The sequence below is a fragment of the Rattus rattus genome, chromosome 6 (genome assembly GCF_011064425.1).
Source record: "Rattus rattus isolate New Zealand chromosome 6, Rrattus_CSIRO_v1, whole genome shotgun sequence".
NCBI lineage: Eukaryota > Metazoa > Chordata > Mammalia > Rodentia > Muridae > Rattus > Rattus rattus.
Genome location: NC_046159.1, coordinates 70,498,843 through 70,519,546, shown reverse-complemented (window position 1 = coordinate 70,519,546; position 20,704 = coordinate 70,498,843). Strand labels below are relative to the sequence as shown.

The following is a 20,704-nucleotide window of genomic DNA, read 5'->3' as shown; positions in this document are numbered from 1 at the left end:
TTGAGTTATGGCTTCCACAAATAAGGCTGCAACAAACATAGTTGAACATGTGCCCCTGTTGCATTGTGGGCCATGTTTTGGGCATATGCCCAAGAATTGTATAGTGGGGTCTTCAGGTAGGTTTATTTCCAATGTTTAGAGACACCTCCAGATTTATATTTATATTTATATTTATATTTATATTTATATTTATATTTATATTTATATCAGTTTTCAATCCCACCAGCAATGGAGGACTGTTCCTCTTTCTTCACATCTTCACCAACATGCATTGCATTGTCACCTGAGATTTTGATCTTAGCCATTTTGATTGGTGTAAGGTGGAATCTCAGAGTCATTTTGATTTGCATTTCTCTGATCACTAAGGACATTGAACATTTCTATAAGTGCTTCTCAGCCATTAGAGATTCTTCTGTTGTAAGTTTTCTTTTTAGGTCTATACCCCATTTTTTGATTGGGATGTTTGCTTTCTTGGTGGTTAGCTTCTTGTGTTCTTTATACATTATGGATATTAGCCCTCTGTGGGAGGTGGGGTTAGTGAAGACATTTTTCTTTCATCTGAAGTTTGCCTATTTGCGCTATTGGTTGTGTTGTTTGCCTTACAGAAAGTTTCCAGTTTCATGAGGTCCCAATTCATGATCTTAAAGCCTGAGCCATTGGCGTTCTGTTTAGTATATTTTCCCCTGTACCAATGAGTTCAAGACAAATTCGCGAAGCATTGCACATTTTATTCTGGGGTTTTTATGTTTCCAAATGAATTTGAGAATTTTTCTTTCCATGTCTTTGAAGAATTTTGATGGGACCTTGATGGAGATTGCATTGGATCTATAGATTGCTTTTTGTATGATGGCCATTTTTACTATGGTAATTCTGCCAATTCATGAGCAGGGGAGATCTCTCTGTTTTCTGAGATCTTCTTCAATTTCTTTCTTGAGAGTCTTGAAATTCTTGTCATAAAGATTGTTCATTTGTTCCATTAGAGTTACCTCAAAATATTTTATATTATCTGTGGCTATTGTGGGAATTGTTTCTCTAATTTCTTTCTCAGCGTGTTTATCATTTGTATCAAGGAAGGCTTCTGATATATTTGAGTTAATTTTTATATCCAGCCACTTGCTAAAGTTGTTTATCAGCTAGAGATGTTCTCTGGTAGAATTTTTAGGGTCACTTATGTATACGGTCATGTCATCTGCAAATTGTGATACCTTAATTTCTTCTTTGCTAATTTATATCCCCATGATCTCCTTTGGTTGTCTTATTGCTATAGATAGAACTTTGAGTGGTACTCAAAGTGATGGACCTTAGGGAAATTTCACTACAGTGGGGAGAGAGAACTTGCAGAGTTCACCTCCAGTAAAAAGACAGGACATCAAGTGGAGAGATTGAGTTGCTATCTCACATACAAAAACTCTGACCAGAATGCTTCCTGTCTGACAGAACTTCAGGAACCAAGATGGAGGAGAACTTGAGGAAAAGGGGGTCCAGTGGCAGGCCCAAATTGAGATCCAGCTCAGGAGGAGAGTCCAAGGTGATGGTGTTCTTATAATGGGCCTGTCATGACTACTGAGAGGCCCAGCAAGCAGCTGAAAGAGTCAGATGCAGATATTTATACACACAACCAATAGACAGTAGCTGGTAACACCTGTGGGTGAATTAGGGAAAAGCTGGTTGAAGCTTAGAAGAAGGGCAACCCTGTAGGTGGACCAGCAGTCCCAACTAATGTGGAATCCAGAGATCTCTCAGACACTGGGCCACAAGCCAGGCAGTATATACTAGCTGATATGAGGTCCCCACACATATACAGCAGAGAACTGCCAGGTCTGGTCACAGACAGAGAGGATGAACCTAACCCTCAAGGTACTTGGGGCCCCAGGGAGTACAGAGGTCTTGGTGGGGTTGAGAGTGGGGTGAGGACATCTTTTTGGAAATCGGGGGTGAGAGGAGATGAAGGAACTGTGGGATGAGGAACAGTTAGAAGGTAGACTGGGAGGGGGATAAAAACTGGACTAAAGAATAAAAAAGTAAATGAATTAATAATAAATAAGTCACCTTCTAATACAAACAGGAAAGCAATTTTTAACTTTCAGTCTTCTTGGACTCAAACAATTGAAAAAAACTACTGATGTCAAAATAATTATATATTTACCACAAATTTCATAAAATATGTGATTGAGTGTTGTAGAATGTAAATACTTCTAAAACTTATTTTCAAGTAGTTTCACATATGCTTTGTATCTAACTGTCCAACACATGGCTCTGTCTACTCATCATCGTTCAATAAACTAAGCAAATGTGACAGATATTGCTGACAAGGTGGAAGAAGGATGTGTACATGTTCAACTTGTTCCTTTTCAAATCTCTCAAGGTGCTTCGTATTTATTTTTCAGAAAAAAAGTTTTAGAGATGTACAAAGAAACGTAACTTATTTCTTGTTCCTTGATAATTGCAACATTTTGGATAGCTAATTAATTTGCATTTTTAAAATTCATTAACCCTTATGGTCTAAAGGACAAAAGTTATTATAGCATACTCTACATTCAATCGCTGAGGTTCACAAGAACAAATGACTTAATTCATAATTGTTAAATACAATTTATACTATCAGAAAGAAAAATAACTGAGCAAGGAGGCAGTAAACAGTAAACACTTTTTTGAAATTAAAAAACTTAACTATTGACCAGGTATTTTAAAATTTCTGCCCAATATATAACACTAAATGTTTTTTTCTGAAAAAAGTCACTATAAATGATTAAATTATGACATATGAAATGTATTAGAATATTGTGGCTTTCATATTATTTCTTTAAGTGATGCAGGCTATACCATGAATACGTGAAAAAGAAAGTAGTCACGTTGAATTGTGGAAGAGCATGTTAAACTTAAATATTCATAGGAGGAGATATGGAGACAAAGTTTGGAGCAGAGACTGAAGGAATGACCATTCAGAGTCTGTCCCACCTAGGTATCCAGCCCATATATAGAAAGCCACCAAACCTAAACAATATTGATGAAGCCAAGAATGTATGCTGACATGAGCCTGATACAGTTGTCTTCCGAGAGGCTCTACCAGAGCATTACAAATACAGAGGTGAATGCTAGCAGGCAACCATTGAACTGAGAACAGGGTTCCCATTGGAGGAGTTAGAGTAAAGACTGAAGGAGCAGAAGGGGCTTGCAACCCCATTAAAACAGCAATACCAACTGACCAGAGCTCCCAGGGACTAAACCACTACGCAAAGAGTACACATGGACAGACCCATGGTTCCAGTTGCATATATAGCTGAGTATGGACTTGTTGGGCACCAATGGGAAGAGAAGCCCTTAGTTCTGCCAAGGTTATACCCTCCACTGTAGGGAAAAGTCAGGGCAAGAAGGGAGGGGTGTTTGGGGAGGGGGAATCACCTCATAAAAGAAGAAGGAGGGAGGATGGGATAAGGAGCTTATGGATGAAAAACCGAGAAAGGGAATAACATTTTAAATGTAAAATAAAATATCCAATAAAAGTAAATTTAAAAAACTTTTTATATATAAATCTGTTGCATGACCTGCTAGAAATGACCCACATTTCACTTTGTAATGTTGCTGGGAACTTACTCTGTCATAAATACAGAACATACAGTCTGTGTCATTTGGAAGTGTATAAATTTATTATTATTTAATAAATTAATGTATTGAACTCATTTATTAAGTAATAAATTTATGATGTATGACAACTTCATGAGCAGATATTTATTATGCTACTAAAATAACTTTATTCTTAGTTTAAGGACTTATTTTTAACTCTACTATTACATAAAGCACACTGCACAGAAAATATATGTGTCTATCTGTATGCAGGTATGTATATGTGAAGGTTAGAGAGTAGCTACAAAGGATCAAAAAATCAAGGAACATTTAAGGTCTTTAAATGAGGCTAGGACTTGTACCTTTTACTAAGACGATTGTGTCTTAGGTTCTCAGGTCTGGATTTTTGATATGCTGTTAATATTACCATGTGATTATAAAGTACTAGTATATTATGAAAACATTTTATTTTATTTATAAATCATATATCAGAGTGTGGGAAGGAGGCTTAGTGGTGAATATCATTAACATTTTTTGTAGAGCACCAAAGTTTGGTTTACAACTGCCTGTAGCTATAGTTTCAAAAAGATTCAATGCTTCTGACCAGATTGGAGCCCCAATTCTTGTACATATCCTCAAACACATAAACACAAAAAATAATAGTTATAATGTAAATTAATCTATTTAAAACTTTTATCTATCCATGCCTCGTGAGTAATGTCAAGTTGTCTAACCAGATGTATGGGAATCATTCTTCTTGTCATCAAAAGAGTCAAATAAACAAACAAATAAAACCCATACTGCCAATCATGAATACTAAACCCTGAAAGTTTCCCTTAAAAAATGAAGAAAAATAGTTTCAAAAATAAGTAAAACATAGGAGAGTCATTGACATCAGTCAGCCATATGAAAATGATTGAGATACCCTATATCTGCAAATGCAAGTTAATCATCAAAGAAAGAGGAAGAGGTACAAAGACTTTTATGCTAATAAATACACAGAAGACAATGAGAAAATTAACAAAATTTATTAATAGAAAAGACTTCAAAGGAACATAGTAGGCATTAGAATATGTGATATAAATAATAAAAACAGAAGATAATTAGAAGCCATTATCTACTTAAAATGGCCTAAATGTAGAATGACCGCATTCCTCAATAAAAGCTTCAGAATAATGGAATAAATGATCCATCATTGCTGAAAGGATTAAAAATTCAGCAATATCTTACCTAGAATTCCTTTTCCCTGATAATACACACGTTACTTTAAAATGAAAAGATAATACACAAAATTCAAATGAGCAGGGAAGGACTATAGCATATATTTACACAAAAGAGACAATAAGTCTAAAGTGGTATATATATATATGTATATGTATATGTGTGTGTGTATGTGTGTGAATGTTGAAGATTCATTTTAATAAGAAGAAATAATAAATTTATGTGTACATATGTACTTACATTATATTACTTATTATACTACTTGATTCTAAACATAAAATATTCTATCTGGATGGAGATAAAGATGCTAAATAAATTCTTCCCTTCATTTTTTGTCAGTGGAAATATCATTCAAACAAGAAATAACCAAGAGAATTTGAGATTTAATCTTTATCAGAAACTAATAAACTTCATACACAGAAACAGATCATCTCACTCAACATCTGCATCATACATATTCTTCTCACTGTTACATAGAATATTTTCCAATGTATACCATATATTAAAACACAAGTCCAACAGTTCAAAATTTCAAAGTATGTATCCTCTTTTGCCCAGATTAGAAGCAAGCTAGAAATCAATAAGAGAGCTTTACACATTTTCAAAATTTATCAATACGAAACCACATTTTATATTATCATGGTCAACAAATAAATTAAAGAAGTAATTTTAATTTTCTGTAAGATATGAGACCATAAGCACAGAATAACAAATCTGTGAAATGCATTAGCAACAAATTTAAAGAAGAATCCTGAAGTAACATGTCCTTCACTAAAAAGTAAAAATCTAACTGCAATAAAAAAAAAACCCCCTCAGCTCCGGAAAAAAAAAAAAAAAAAAAACCTACTGTACTCCAAAAATTAGAAGAGCAAATTAGCATATGACTAATAGAAGACAATAAGTAATAAAAATAATAGCGAAATAAAACTAAAACTTATGAAACTTAAACAAAATGAATAATTTTCTTAAATAGGTAACTTGCTACCTCTACCAAGGAAATGAACAACTATTAACATATGGAGAACATGACATTATTGAAATATAAAAGATCTTTATGCCTTCCTGATAATGCAGACACAGCCTATTTGAGATACTAGAAGAAATGGGTAGATTTCTGAAATTACAACCCTAAACAATTTAATTATTCTTTACAAACAGCTTGATAAAAGTACTCATGAGTAATCATTAGTTCCAAATTTTCAAGAATGGAATTCTTAGGGTTAGAGAGCTTCAATGAGTGTGTGTGTGTGTGTGTGTGTGTGTGTGTGACAATCAGTTTTAAAAGGCTATCAACCTGAGAGTGAAAAGAATTGGCAGGGGCTTAAGAAGGGCAGGAGAAAGGGACAGGAGAGAGAAAGAGAGGAAAGAAATGGCATAAGTCTATTTCAATTAAAACATTAACGTTATAAAATAAAAGTTTTCAAGGTAGGAAAAATGGAAAAGACATGATTGAGGACAGGTAGTATTTTGGTGGCTGTACAGTGGGATTGTGATGGGGAGTTGATGTGGACATGATCAATTTGTTATTTATAAAATTGTCAAGATGAATAAAAGGTGAAAGTCTGGAAAAAGAATGATAACTAATCTTTCTTAAACAATTCTGTAGTGATAAAAGGAGAAGAATTTTCCAACTTCATATATCAAGACCAGCACCATGCTGAGGCCAATATTTAAATAAACCTAAGCATTTAAATCACACTAATATTTAAGATTCATGTGCAATTCCAGCACAGTAAATACACCATGACCATATAGGAATCATATTCCATGTACACACATAAGTTATTTCAAAGACTGAAAGATGTTTCAATATACACAATTTAAAAATACATCATTTGAATAGAAAAGTATGGGTAAAACATATGTTTTTCTCAAGAAATGCAGTAAGCATTTGAAATAATGACACACTTCTGTGTTGTGCTTATGCTATGATATAATATTATATATATGATATAATATATTACATATATTATATATTCATATATTATATATATATGAATGACAATCAATATTTAAAGAAATATATTTATTTGCCTGACATTTTCCAAATTGAAATCTAGGATGTTTTGGCCTTAGAATATTTAGCATCATACAGCAAAGGGACAGGACTTATGGCAGAAGAAATAAAAAGGAGAGCTGGAAGATTCCAATTTCATTTTCAAGTGTACTTTAACCTATTTCCTTCAAATACACCCAATTTTCTTAAAGGTTTTCCTGACCTTTTATAGCACCAGAGCCAGAGATGCTCATCCTACAACCTTAACAATCACAACCTTCAATGCCTGATGAAAAGGAAACGCACATTACAAAAATTGAGATTGTATGTAAGCAACCTGAATAAATATTATACTTAAAGCAATAAGGGGAGAAGAGTTTCACATTAGTCCTCTATTGGGATCTAAAAGGATAGATAATAGTGCGATGTTAACTAGATTTTCAGCACCTATATAGAAACACAGGCATGGTCGTAGATGCCTGAAATCCCATGGTTGGGGACTTCTGTAGAAGTGATGGGAGGACCACCAAGTCTTGCTGATTTAACCCTAACAGAAAAATAAAAGGTAGCACCAGGTTTAATGAGAGTAAGGTAGCAAGGCCACATGGCAATAGATGGAGACATCTAATATGCTCCTCTGTCCATGCATGCACGAAATCAACAAAAACAAACACATGTAACAAGTAAATGAAAATACTCACCGTAGAGAGATGGGAGGGAGGTCTGGGATGTGAAACGGTTGTTTAGTTAAACATGGGACATCCTACATGAGCATGTAAGAAAGCCAAAGAAGTCAACCAATAAAAAACATGGAAATAAAAGGGGGGGTTCTTATTTGCAGTTAGAATGATTTTATACATAGGTAGAAGTTTCATATTCCACATGAAACTATTAGAACTAATAAATTCATTAAATTTGCATGCTAAAATATCAGTGTACATATGTCCATAGAGTCACTCCAGTTGTGACAACTGTATCACATGTACATCGGTAGGTGGCACAGATTTAGGTCCACTATTTGTTTTCTGACCTGTAAACATCTGAATAATTAGTAACCTAACACTTCCTGAATAAAGCAAGCCTGAGACAAGCATCAGTCCATCTCCTGGCAGGCCCCAGATGACTTCCACTGTGAAAGCCAGAAACACTATGAACCTTGACTTGTGCTGCTTGTCCTGAGTTGGAGTGAACCTGAACTGATGACCATCCTGGGGCCAATCAGAGTGGCTTGGGCAAGGTCAGGGCACACAAAAACCACCAGTCAAGGTCTATGGGGCCAGGACAGGGAGCTAGTGTGAGATAACCACAGGTCTCGTGCCTCACAGGTCTGAGTGTGCAGATCATGCCAGAGATGACTTCCTCCCAGTAGCATAATGTATGAACCAGGCATACCATTCATGAGACCATTGCTAAGATGACCCAAGACACTCAGGAACTCCAGCTGCTACTAAGAGAAGCAAATAAGTGGCGGAGAAATGGAAGAAAAGGAGAAACAGAAAGATGCACACACAATGAAGAGAGGCAAAACCACAGACCTGAGGGAAGTGAGGAACTACCTGATATGAGTACCCTAAGAATGATTTCACTTAGGACCATAGTGCAGGAAAGCTGGTGGGCAGACCAGCTCAGATACCTCTCAGGTCTAGATCCAGGACCTTGAGTTGGCCTACCCCAACATATATCCCATATATGAACTCTTAGAGTGTATGAAGAAGCAGGTCCAGCAGATTCAAAGCTGGAAAGTCTCCATGATAAAGGGCAACAAGTGGATCTCAGAGGAGTTCCAGAGAGGTTCCAATATTGTTAACATAGCAAAAGCCAGAGGCCTCTACCAAAAATGACTGATTGCAATGAATATTTGCAAGCAAATAAGAGTGGATAGTGGTATACTGGGACATAGTACAGTTTCCACAGTGAGATTTCTTTTCCCTTTATTGTGGAGGAAAGTTACAAGAGTGGAGGCTGCATAGGAGAGGAGGGGGAATGACTGGGATTGGGGTGCATGTCAGGGCTCCAACTTCATATGTAGCAGAATATAGCCTTGTTGGGGTACCAGTGGAAGGGGAAGCCCTTGGTCCTGCCAAGGTTGAACCCCCCTAGTGCAGGGGAATAAGGGGGGTCATAAAAGAGGATGGATGGGGAGGGGAAGGGGATGGGGCTTTTGAATAGGAAACCCGGAAAGGGAATAACATTTGACGTGTAAATACAGAAATATAGCAAACAAAAAAAATAAAAAAGAAAGAACCGATTATTGTTTTTATTAAGTCAACATATAAATATTATTTACAGTTTTAGTTATAAATGCCAAACTTACTTGGAAACAAATGATCCAAATACTTTATATTTGAGAGCAAAATATGTAAAATTAGTTTAAACAACAGTATGAGAAATTTCTACAATGAATACTTGTAAAATATTTATAAAGAAGTTTGAGGAGTACACAAGACATATACAAAAGTATTTTATATTCATACGTTGGAAGACTCCATGCAGTTAAAAGTGTTTATATTTCATAAATAATCTTCATGGTTCAATTGCATTTTTCAATAAATAGAGAAAAGTTCAAATTTAAAACCTATACCAAAAGTAAAAAGTAAAAGCATATCTAGAATAATCTTGAATACACAAAAACAAACAAGTATATAATAACAGGAATCAAAATACATTTTTAAGCAACAGCAAGCAAAGTTTCATAAAAGATACACAGAGATCAATGCAGCAGAATAAAGAACATCTCAGTGATATTGGAAGCCAACATCAAATACTTACATTGTGGAAAGGGCAGTTTCTTCAATAAATAGTTCTGGTAAATCAAATACCAATGTGAAGAAGAAGGAAATGTGTGACAAGACTTAACACAAAATGGATCAAAGTTTTAGATTTAAAACATGAAACTGAGATGACTAGAAGCCTGAAGGTATTATTTTAAATCACTATGTAAGCATTTTTTTATTCATTCCCAATAATATACTAAAGGAACAGGCTATGTAAACAAGAGTAGAAACATGGAATTATACCAATTCAAAGTACTTCTTTACAGAAATGATTTATAAGTCAAAGAGAATGAAGAAATAATCTGCACAATGGTAGAAAATATATTCCAAGTATTTCTCATTTTAGGGAATTGCTGTGCAAAACAGTGTGGATCTCAGAGAACTTGATAGAAGACGAATAAAAATCTATTTTTATTCTATTCGAACAAATATCTATTATATACATATAAAAATACACATATATGTATACCATATATATGATATGCAAATACTGATTGTTTTGAAAACATATTCAATGTGGAAATCAAAATCACAATGAGATACAGTCTTATTCCCATTAAGTGAACTGTGTGTGCAGAATAAACTGAAGGTCATTATACAAATAACACAATAAAATAAAAACAATATGAAGATTTCTGGAAGCTCTAAAATTTGGACTACAGTATGGTCAATATATGTCACCACTTTAATATGTCAAATATCTGTGTATCAGGGCGACACAAGAATTCCCATGCTTTCTGCAGCACTTTCCCCCTACAATCAAGAGATCAAGTTGGACATAACGTACATAGGGGAGGCCTGAGTAATCTGAGGTGATAAACACACTCAAAAGTATCTTATTCAGCCATAAAAATAATAAAAACCTTAATCTGTGGCCACAAGAATGGAATTGGGAAACTGTGGTAAATGAAATAAGCAAAACACAGAAAATTCAGCAATTGGTGTTTCACACTCACTTGCAGATGATTTGAAAAGCTAATTTGAAAAAAGAGTAGACTTTGAACCTAGAAGGAGAGGATGGGTAAAGAACAGGATAGAAAAAAAATGACTTAGTGATAGGTAATGAATACAATTGAATACACAATGTCTTTATCAAACTCCTTCTATTATGGCTTAGGGAGCTTTGCCAATTAGGAGGGAGACAGACTGTAAGAGCCAGCGGGATCTAGGGCTATAAGAAAACTATCACCAATTGACATTTGTTAGTAAAGAAAATTACTTTCTTCCAATGGAGCATCCCTGAGTATATCAACCATATTTAATAGAAGGCCCATGCCCAAGAATTAATGGCCAATATTACATTGACTCAATGGTACTATATAGATTTTTTGACTTGTATTGTTTGATTGGGAATTTTTGTCTTATTCATATCTTTTGCTTACATTTCATGTTTTCTAATTTTGAGCTTATGTGTATATCTCTTTGGTTGTTGTTTGTTTTGTAGAGAAAAAGAAATGATGTGGAATAGGATAGGTGGGGAGGTAGACTGAGCTGGGCAAAATTGGAGGAAGAAATATAATCAAAGTACAATGGATGTTGTTTATTAGTTAAATTCAAAAACAAAGTAAAAGAAATGACCACAATAACAGTGAATAAGAATTCTAGTCATCTAAAATACTCTGGGATTATTAATGTACAGTTTATTTTTCTATTGTATAAATAACAATTTGAGAGCAGTTTGAGGACCTCTGGCACAGAAAGAGACAGGTGCTTACACTGACTGAAATTCTGTTACCCTAATTTAATTAGATGTGCCTCACATGGCTACATTTCACTCACATATCTAAGTATATGTGTCAACTACAGTATTATAATGTCAAGCTCTATAGCATGTTACAGGTCTGAGTTCTTTTCAGAGATTCATTACCCTGAGGGGGGGGGGACTAATTCTGATACTGGTATCAGTTCTACACCTTGGATTTAGAATTCACTAAGTCACATTAGTCAGGAATTTTTCAAACCAAAGAATACAAAGTTGCAAAGCGTACTCAAGAAGGTCCTTTTGTGTAAAACAAGCTTCTGTACAGAAGCAGAACCAGCAGTAAAATATTAACTATAATAACCCTTAACATTTTTTGAGGTTTAATTATGCTTTATCGTTTTTTTAAGAACAGAGATTTTAAACTTTTAAACATAAAGTTAGGTATCACACTCAACCAAACACACATACACACACACACACACACACACACACAGAAACACACATACACACGAATAAACACAGTCACAGAGACACATAACTTGAGTTATGCCCTTAGTTAAATCCTTGACTCAGTAGTGGAAGTTTGTTCATATTGAGACTTAGTACCCCACTAAATGAGAAATTTATATATCTTGATAAGTCATTAGAAATGCAGTGGCCAACCATATTCAGTAAGAGGAGAGCTAAGGGTATGGTGATGGCTAACAGCTAAAGACACAGGGAGCAATCATGTAGAATGGATTAAAATTTTATCTTTCTTTGTAAACATTTTTAGATATATTGTCATTAGTACTATTTGTAATCTGTTCAGAAACATGTATTATAGGAAAAGCAACAGTTCCATGCCTTTGAATCATAGTAAAGTCTTGGGACACAAATGATTTTGAGTTAAAAGTAACAGAGGGCTGGAGAGATGGCTCAGTGGTTAAGAGCACCCGACTGCTCTTCCAGAGGTCATGAGTTCAATTCCCAGCAACCACATGGTGGCTCACAACCATCTGTAAAGAGATCCGATTCCCTCTTCTGGTGTATCTGAAGACAGCTACAGTGTATTATAATATATATATATATATATATATATATATATATATAATAAATGAATAAATCTTTAAATAAAAAAAAGTAACAGAGATTCATACTTTAGCAAAAGTTTTAGAGTTAAACCAGAGTATGGGATGAGTAGCAATTATCCTGACTGGGATTAGTCTATCCTTTTGTCTTGGTTTGCTCTCCTTCTTTGTCACAATGTCATGTGTCCCACCTAGACACATGGCAGAGACTGTGGAGGAAACTTTTTGAGAAGTATGCTTGGATTTAGAGGAGGAGTAAGCCACAACCCACCCCCAGAGCCAGCTTTTTATTTAAGTAGAACAGCATTAAACAGACTTATAATTTTATCCTTAACTAAAAGACACCAGAATTGAATGATCAGGGAGAAGTAACATTGTAAACTGAGAACAAAGAGGTAGCAATAACATCTAATTTACCCTTGTCTATAGACAAGAGGAAACAAAAATGCAGTAGCAGGCAATGAGGGTGTGCATGCCCACCGGGCCTATTCCTTTGCTCTTTACCTCGTTGCTTTGTCTGGCTTCTCACTCTTTATTTGCAGCAAACTCATGGGACCCACCAGAAAACACAAACCAAACAGTAATTTAAAAAGACACAGTCAAGGAGGACAAGGGAAAAACATGCATTTGATAGCACCTTCATTTCTATATCCAACAGCCAATTTGCATCTTGACTTTTCCCATGAGAGTCCCAGTGGTCCCCCTCCTCAGAAATTGGTGCTGCATCCAGCTTTTCTAGTAGTCCACCAGATTAACAGGATCCTTACCTACTCCTCTAAGGGTTTTCTGATGCCTCATTCCCAACTCTCTAAGTACTGGACCCTCAGTGGCACAAGGCTCTTTGGTGATGTCTAGCTGTTAAAGATCTCTGGCTCCCTCCAAACTCTGGACTTAGCAATTTTCTCAGTTTCTAATATACTGGGATCCTCCAGGGTTCCAAGACCAGCTAGAAAAAGAAATGGTGATCTAGCTGATGTGCCCAAATCACTGACTAGCCCACAGAAGTTAGAGGTCTGGACCATAAATAAATTTTAACAAAGAATGTTCTTTTATTTAGATACTGGCACCAGGTCTACACCCTTGACTGTAAATGGGATTCTAGAATGCCTGCCCAGTCACCTTAGGGTGATAAATGCTAAGAATACAAAGTTATAATTTGTTGCCTTGAAAGCAGAAGGTCCTCTTGTGAAACAGTATAGCAGTAAAAAGTTTAACTCTTACCTGCCCTTAACATTTGGAGGACATGTTTTGTTTTACAGTTCCCTTAAGCACAAGTTCCCTTGAACTTTTAAACATAAAGTTGCCCATCAATATAATGTTAGCCCTCACATGAAATTGACTTTTCCTTCTAGCTGTTGGAATTCTGAGGTTGAATGATAATACGTTAAAGGCATCATGAGCAAGCTTGAGTTCAATATCAAATTTGAGAACTAGGAGAGATTCTGCCTTAAATTAAATCAGTGGCACATTGCTTTTGCTTGTATGTGTGGAGATCTGGACGCAACCCTCAAGATGTCAAAAGAAATGAAGAAGTGAATCAAGAGGGAAAAAGTGAGTCAGAGATGAGTCTTTCATTTATATCATGCACATATGTGTGGATTCCCATGCATCATGTGCATACATGATGGTATGAAATAGTTAAACTTTGTATGAATTGTGAAGTATTCCATTCAATAAAATTGATTTTCCATTCTAGAAGCCTAGGATGGTGTGGTCCCATAAGTGAGAGATTTCCTTTAATCATACCTATGTACAGTCTACTGTGGAATGTTTACAGAAATCCTATCTAAATTTCACCAGTTCCCTCATCCTTTTATTTTTCAATACAGCATCTCTTTCTTTCTCATAAGAATAATTCTTGTTGGCTGAGACGATGATTTAATGATTACTAGCTATAGTAGCATTAAGACTGGTGTTTGGATCCTCATAAACAATGAAAATCTCCAGTGAGACTTGTGGCACACTGATGACTCCAGCCTCAGGAGGCAAAGTCCGAAGCCCAGAATTGTTCCTATCTCCAGGTTGCTGCTTTCTGCATATACACTTATGATGGACTAACTATAAACTGTAGAGTTACACAAATCCTTTCTTCTCCAAAAACTGCTTTTGGTTATTGTGATTATTCCAACAATAGAATTCAAACTATGGCAGCTGCAATTCACATACACATGTAAAAATTGAAAATAATAAAATTTAAGAACACAATATGTGAAAGTAGCCTAAAATTTTCAAGTTTAAAAAATTTTCATATTGTGTCATTTTCACTTGTCACTAACATTTAAATTAAAGGGAAATATAGATAACTTTAGCATAAATTGGTTCACATCATGAACTTGTTTCTCTATAATATTATAGAATTTTTAGTCCAACTTCACTGTTTTTTGTTTTGTTTTAGTTTTATTATTCACTCCCAAGTATTGGGATCAAAGATATATGTTTATTCATTTAGTATGTATTGTACTCTCGAGACATTTATATCAACTTTTATCTCTTTCTCCCTTCTTTGGTGATTACTTTTGTTTTTAATATTTTTAATGTTTTTTTTCACTTCAGATTTTATTCCCCTCCTGTCCACTCTCTGACTATTCCCCATCCCATAACTCTTCCCCACCCACATGTCTCCATGAGGATGTCCCCACCCCTGCCACCACCAGCCCCATCAAACCTCTAAGTGCATATTCTCTGACTGAACCAAGACCTAGATGACCTCTGCTGTATATGTGTTGGGGACCTCATCTCAGCTGGTGTATGTAGCCTCCTTGTTGGTGGTCCACTGTAAGAGAGATCTCATGGGTCCACATTAATTGAGATTGCTGGTCCACCTACAGGGTCGCCCTCCTTCTTAGCTTACTCCAGCTTTCCACTAATTCAATCACAAGGGTCAACAGCTTCTGATCATTGGTTGGGTTCAAATATCTGCATCTGATTCTTTCAGTTGCTTGTTGGATCTTTTGGAAGGCAATCATGTTAGGTCCCTTTTTGTGAGGGCTCCATAGGCTCAGTAATAGAGTGAGGCCTAAAGGCCTCCACTTGAGCTGCATCCCACTTTCAGACAGTCACTGAACCTCCTTTTCCTCAGACTCCCCTCCATTTCCATCCCTGCAGTTCTTTCAGATAGGAACAATTATGGGTGAGAGTTTTCGCTGTGAGATGGCAACCCCATCCCTTGCTTGATGCCCTTCCTTACTACTGGAGTTGAGTTCTACAAGTTTCCTCTCCCCACTGAAGGGCATTTAATCTAAGGTCTGTACCTTTGAGTCCTGAGAGTCTCTCACCTCCCAAGTCTCTGGTATTTTCTAGAGGATCCCCCACCTCCTGCTTCCCAAGGCTGCCTGTTTCCATTCTCTCTGCTGGCCCTCAGGGCTTCAGTCCTTGCCCCCACCCAATACCAGACCATGTTCCCCTCTTCACTCCCCTCCTCCTTTCTACCCAGGTCACTCCCTCTCTCCCCCTCTTGTGATTACTTTCTTCTCCCTCCCAAGTGAGACTGAGACATCTTCATTTGGACCCTTCAGCTTGTTGAACTTTTAGAGTTCTGTGGACTCTATCTTGGGTATTCTGTACCTTTTGGGCTAATATTCACTTATTAGTGAGTACGTACCACGTATCTCCTTTTGGGTTTGAGTTACTTCACTCAGGATGATATTACTTAGTGTCATTAATTTGCCTGCAAAACTTAGAAGTCCTCATTTTTATTAGCTGAGTAGTATTCCATTGTGTAAATGAACCACATTTTCTGCATCAATTCTTCTGTCAGGTGACATGTGGGTTGATTCCAGCTTCTTTCTATCACCAACAAGGCCACTATGAATGTAATGGAACAGATGCCCCTGTAGAATGATGGGGCATCTTTTGAGTATATTCCAAAGAGTGATATTGCTGGGTTTTTAGTTAGATCTATTTCCAATTTTCTGAGGAAACTCCACATTGATTTCAAGAGTGATTGTACCAGTTTGAAATCCCACCAGCAATGGAGTGTTTCTATTTCTCCATATCTTCCTCAGCTTGTGCTATCAACTGAAGTTTTGATCTTAGCCATTCTGATTGGTATACTGTGGAATCTCAGAGTCCTTTTCATTTGCATTTCTCTGATCACTAAGGACTTTGAACATTTCTTTGGGTGTTTCTCAGCATTCAGGGTTCCTCTGTTGTGGATTCTCTATTTAGTTCTATACTCAAGTTTTTGATTGTGTTGTTTGGTTTTTTGGTGGTTAGCTTCTTGAGTTCTTAATTTATTTTGGATATTAGCCCTCTTTTAGATGTGGGATTAGTGAAGATTGTCTTCTCAATCTGTAGTAGTTGCTGATTTGTCATACTGACTATGTCCTTTGTCTTACAGAAGTTTTCTAATTTCATGAGGTCTTTAAATTTTACCTGCATTTTTAAAAATTACCATGTTATAAACACCTGTAACTATGTAGCTGTAATAATTAACATGAAATTATTATGAGAAAAATACATGAACTTCTGACATACACCTATAAGGTAATCACCTCATGTTCTACTACATAGAGTGTCAGAGTTTTTTTTTCTAAAGTCTTTTGTGTTTGGGAATAGATTTATTATTTAGATTATTCTGATATCACAATTTTCCAGTTTTTTTTTTTATTAACTTGAGTATTTCTTATGTACATTTGAGTGTTATTCCCTTTCCCGGTTTCGGGCAAACATCCTTCCCTCCCCCCCCTTCCTTATGGGTGTTCCCCTCCCCACCCTCCCCCCATTGCCGCCCTCCCCCCGACAGTCTAGTTCACTGGGGGGTTCAGTCTTAGCAGGACCCAGGGCTTCCCCTTCCACTGGTGCTCTTACTAGGATATTCATTGCTACCTACGAGGTCAGAGTCCAGGGTCAGTCCATGTATAGTCTTTAGGTAGTGGCTTAGTCCCTGGAAGCTCTGGTTGCTTGGCATTGTTGTACATATGGGGTCTCAAGCCCCTTCAAGCTCTTCCAGTTCATTCTCTGATTCCTTCAACAGGGGTCCCGTTCTCAGTTCAGTGGTTTGCTGCTGGCATTCGCCTATGTATTTGCTGTATTCTGGCTGTGTCTCTCAGGAGAGATCTACATCTGGTTCCTGTCGGCCTGCACTTCTTTGCTTCATCCATCTTGTCTAGTTGGGTGGCTCTATATGTATGGGCCACATGTGGGGCAGGCTCTGAATGGGTGTTCCTTCAGTCTCTGTTTTAATCTTTGCCTCTCTCTTCCCTGCCAAGGGTATTCTTGTTCCCCTTTTAAAGAAGGAGTGAAGCCTTCACATTTTGATCATCCGTCTTGAGTTTCATTTGTTCTAGGCAACTAGGGTAATTCAAGCATTTGGGCTAATAGCCACTTATCAGTGAGTGCATACCATGTATGTCTTTCTGTGATTGGGTTAGCTCACTCAGGATGATATTTTCAGGTCAACCATTTGCCTACAATTTCATAAAGTCGTTGTTTTTGATAGCTGAGTAATATTCCATTGTGTAGATGTACCACATTTTCTGTATCCATTCCTCTGTTGAAGGGCATCTGGGTTCTTTCAGCTTCTGGCTATTATAAATAAGGCTGCGATGAACATAGTGGAGCATGTGTCTTTTTTTATATGTTGGGGCATCTTTTGGGTATATGCCCAGGAGAGGTATAGCTGGATCCTCAGGCAGTTCACTGCCCAATTTTCTGAGGAACCTCCAGACTGATTTCCAGAATGGTTGTACCAGTCTGCAATCCCACCAACAATGGAGGAGTGTTCCTCTTTCTCCGCATCCTCGCCAGCATTTGCTGTCACCTGAGTTTTTGATCTTAGCCATTCTCACTGGTGTGAGGTGAAATCTCAGGGTTGTTTTGATTTGCATTTCCCTGATGACTAAAGATGTTGAACATTTCTTTAGGTGTTTCTCAGCCATTCGGCATTCCTCAGCTGTGAATTCTTTGTTTAGCTCTGAACCCCATTTTTTAATAGGGTTATTTGTCTCCCTGGTCTAACTTTTTGAGTTCTTTGTATATTTTGGATATAAGGCCTCTATCTGTTGTAGGATTGGTAAAGATCTTTTCCCAATCTGTTGGTTGCCGTTTGTCCTGACCACAGTGTCCTTTGCCTTACAGAAGCTTTGTAGTTTTATGAGATCCCATTTGTGATTCTTGATCTTAGAGCATAAGCCATTGGTGTTTTGTTCAGGAAATTTTTCCAGTGCCCATGTGTTCCAGATGCTTCCCTAGTTTTTCTTCTATTAGTTTGAGTGTGTCTGGTTTGATGTGGAGGTCCTTGATCCACTTGGACTTAAGCTTTGTACAGGGTGATAAGCATGGATCGATCTGCATTCTTCTACATGTTGACCTCAGTTGAACCAGCACCATTTGCTGAAAAAGCTATCTTTTTTCCATTGGATGGTTTGGGCTCCTTTGTCAAAAATCAAGTGACCATAGGTGTGTGGGTTCATTTCTGGGTCTTCAATTCTATTCCATTGGTCTATCTGTCTGTCTCTGTACCAATACCATGCAGTTTTTATCACTATTGCTCTGTAATACTGCTTGAGTTCAGGGATAGCGATTCCCCTGAAGTCCTTTTATTGTTGAGGATAGTTTTAGCTATCCTGGGTTTTATTATTCAGATGAATTTGCAAATTGTTCTGTCTAACTCTTTGAAAATTGGATTGGTATTTTGATGGGGATTGCATTGAATCTGTAGATCGCTTTTTGGTAAAATGGCCATTTTACTATATTAATCCTGCCAATCCATGAGCATGGGAGATCTTTCCATCTTCTGAGGTCTTCTTCAATTTCTTTCTTCAAGTCTTGAAGTTCTTGTTGTACAAATCTTTTACTTGCTTGGTTAAAGTCACACAGGTACTTTATATTATTTGGGTCTATTATGAAGGTGTCGTTTCCCTAATTTCTTTCTCGGCTTGTTTCTCTTTTGTGTAGAGGAAGGCTACTGATTTATTTGAGTTAATTTATACCCAGCCACTTTGCTGAAGTTGTTTATCAGCTTTAGTAGTTCTCTGGTGGAACTTTTGGGATCACTTAAATATACTATCATATCATCTGCAAATAGTGATATTTTGACTTCTTCTTTTCGATCTGTATCCCCTTGACCTCCTTTTGTTGTCTGATTGCTCTGGCTAGAACTTCAAGAACTATATTGAATAAGTAGGGAGAGAGTGGGCAGCCTTGTCTAGTCCCTGATTTTAGTGGGATTGCTTCAAGTTTCTCTCCATTTAGTTTAATGTTAGCCACTGGTTTGCTGTATATGGCTTTTACTATGTTTAGGTATGGGCCTTGGATTCCTATTCTTTCCAGGACTTTTATCATGAAGGGGTGTTGAATTTTGTCAAATGCTTTCTCAGCATCTAATGAAATGATCATGTGGTTTTGTTCTTTCAGTTTGTTTATATAATGGATCACGTTGATGGTTTTCGTATATTAAACCATCCCTGCATGCCTGGGATGAAGCCTACTTGATCATGGTGGATGATTGTTTTGATGTGCTCTTGGATTCGGTTTGCCAAAATTTTGTTGAGTATTTTTTCGTCGATGTTCATAAGGGGAAATTGGTCTGAAGTTCTCTTTCTTTGTTGGGTCTTTGTGTGGTTTAGGTATAAAGTAATTGTGGCTTCATAGAAGGAGTTGGTAGTGCTCCATCTGTTTCAATTTTGTGGAATAGTTTGAATAATATTGATGCGAGGTCTTCTATGAAGGTCTGATAGAATTCTGCACTAAACCCGTCTGGACCTGGGCTCTTTTTGGTTGGGAGACCTTTAATGACTGCTTCTATTTCCTTAGGAGTTATGGGGTTGTTTAACTGGTTTATCTGTTCCTGATTTAACCCGGTACCTGGTATCTGTCTGGAAATTGTCCATTTCCTGCAGATTTTCAAGTTTTGTTGAGTATAGGCTTTTATAGTAAGATCTGATGATTTTTTGAATTTCCTCTGAATCTGTAGTTATGTCTCCCTTTTCATTTCTGATTTTGTTAATTTGGACACACTCTCTGTGTCCTCTCGTTAGTCTGGCTAGGGGTTTATCTATCTTGTTGATTTTCTCAAAGAACCAACTTTTTGGTTCTGTTGATTCTTTCTATGGTCCTTTTTGTTTCTACTTGGTTGATTTCAGCTCTGAGTTTGATTATTTCCTGCCTTCTACTCCTCCTGGGTGTATTTGCTTCTTTTTGTTCTAGAGCTTTTTAGGTGTGCTGTCAAGCTGCTGACATATGCTCTTTCCTGTTTCTTTCTGCAGGCACTCAAGCGCTATGAGTTTTCCTCTTAGCACAGCTTTTTCGCCGTGTCCCATAAGTTTGGGTATGTTGTACCTTCATTTTCATTAAATTCTAAAAAGTTTTTAATTTCTTTCTTTATTTCTTCCTTGACCAGGTTATCATTGAGTAGAGCATTGTTCAATTTCCACGT

The 20,704-nt window shown here is 36.8% G+C and overlaps 1 pseudogene; it reads left to right on the top strand.

Moving 5' to 3' along the window:
- The first annotated feature begins 7,721 nt into the window (after positions 1-7,721).
- On the top strand, positions 7,722-7,845 carry LOC116904772 (annotated as a pseudogene).
- The last annotated feature ends 12,859 nt before the right edge of the window (positions 7,846-20,704 follow it).